This window comes from Pinus tabuliformis, chromosome 9 (genome assembly GCF_031772625.1).
Source record: "Pinus tabuliformis cultivar Carrire ecotype Pingquan chromosome 9, CPIR1, whole genome shotgun sequence".
In the NCBI taxonomy this organism is placed as follows: domain Eukaryota; kingdom Viridiplantae; phylum Streptophyta; class Pinopsida; order Pinales; family Pinaceae; genus Pinus; species Pinus tabuliformis.
Window position 1 is genome coordinate 1,215,201,850 of NC_142307.1, and position 1,976 is coordinate 1,215,203,825.

A 1,976-nucleotide genomic window follows, 5' to 3' on the forward strand; every position below is an offset into this window, starting at 1 on the left:
TTCAATACTGCAATGGATGATGGATAAACGAAACAAAGCGGCACCCAGCTCCTCAAGTGCCAAACAACCAGAAGCGGACCCGAACCCGGAGGAGTCTACTGCAAGACAAATTAGCCATATCGAAATCGACTAAAATGGTCTTTAAATGTAAATTTTGGTTAGGACAGTTTGTAAGAATCTATAGCAGCTATAGTAGTTTTAGAATCAGAACAAGTAGGAAAAGGGTAATAGAGAGAGTCTCATTTTGTAACTCTATTGACCCAGGTTGTTTCCAGCATTTATTGTATCTTCGGAGATCTGACTCCTCTATTTTATTTCAGACCTTAATATAGCACCCGACTTTGTAAAAAAAAAAAGAGAACTTCTCAGAGCTCACAAATTTTGTTAATGCATCTGCAGTATTCTTCAAAGTGTCCACCTTTACCAACAACACCTTTTTGTGTTCTATCATATCCCTCACAAAGTGATATTGAACATCAATGTGCTTTGTCTTTGAATGATATGCAGGTTCTTTTCCAAGAAAATTGCACTTTGGCTGTCACAATCTATCCTTATAGCTCCTTGTACTAACCCCATACTTGAATACAATCTTTGCAATCAAACTGCTTCCTTGCTTGCATGAGTGGCTGCCATGTATTCTGCCTCTGTAGTTGATAGTGCCACTACATATTTTTTCTTACTCATCCAACTAACTACACCTCCAAATAGGTTAAACACATACCCACTTGTAGATCTTCTATGATCTAGATCTCCAACCCAGTCCACATCAACAAAGCCACAGATATCTAAAACTATGTCCAATCTTGGTCTTCTTTAGTAGCACAAACCATAATCACTAGTGCCATGCAAATACCTGAAAACCTGCTTCACTACTGTCCAATGATCCTTCCTTGGTTTTGACATAAACCTGCTCAATACTCCCACTACATGTGCAATGTCTGGTGTAGTACAGACCATCGCATACATCAGGTTACTGACTGCACTTGCATATGGAACACGGGACATGTCCTCTTCCTCTTCTTGTGTCTTGGGACACTATTCAACAGATAACTTTACACCTACAGGAATAGGAACCTTCACCGGTTTACTATCCTGCATATTAAACCTCTGCAATATTGTCTCGACATACTTCCTCTGGTTTAACCAGAGCTTCCTCTTTGTCCAATCTCTTTTAATTTCCATGCCCAAAATATAGTTTGTAGCACCAAGATCTTTCATGTTGAATTTGGAGGACAAATGGGTCTTCAAATCCTGGATAATTTCTTTGTCATTTCCAACCAACAACATATCATCCACATAAAAGACCAGATAAATAACACGATCACCAATTAATTAAAAATACACATAGTGATCCGCTTTGCTTTTAGTGAAGCCAAGTCCCCATATAAATGTATCAAATTTCTGATACCACATCCTTGGTGACTGTTTTAATCCATACAAAGACTTCTTTAACTTGCATACCAGTTCTTTCTTACCCTTCAATGCAAAGCCTTCAGGTTGCTTCATGTAGATCTACTCTTCTAGATCGCCGTGAAGAAATGTTGTCTTCACATCCATCTTTTCTACCTCAAAATCAAAAGCAGCAACAACAGATAAAAGTAATCTAATAGAAGCTACCTTGGCAACAGGAGAAAAAATATCACCAAAATCAATTCTCGGCACCTGGGAATAACCTTTTGCTACCAACCGAGCTTTGTATTTCTCCACCTTTCCTTCTGCATTTGTCTTCTTCTTAAACACCCATTTGCTGCCAATGGGTTTCCTTCCAGTCGGCAAATCCACGGGATCCCAAGCCTCATTTTTGTGCAAAGATGCCATTTCATCAACCATGGCCTCTTTCCAGAGTTTTCCATCCTCTAAATCTACTGCTTCCTTCATAGTTCTAGGATCATCATCAATAATATATAAAGAAAAATTTGAACAGAAAGAAGATGGACTATACCTTTCTGGCTGCCTTCTTTCTCAAACTAATCTTC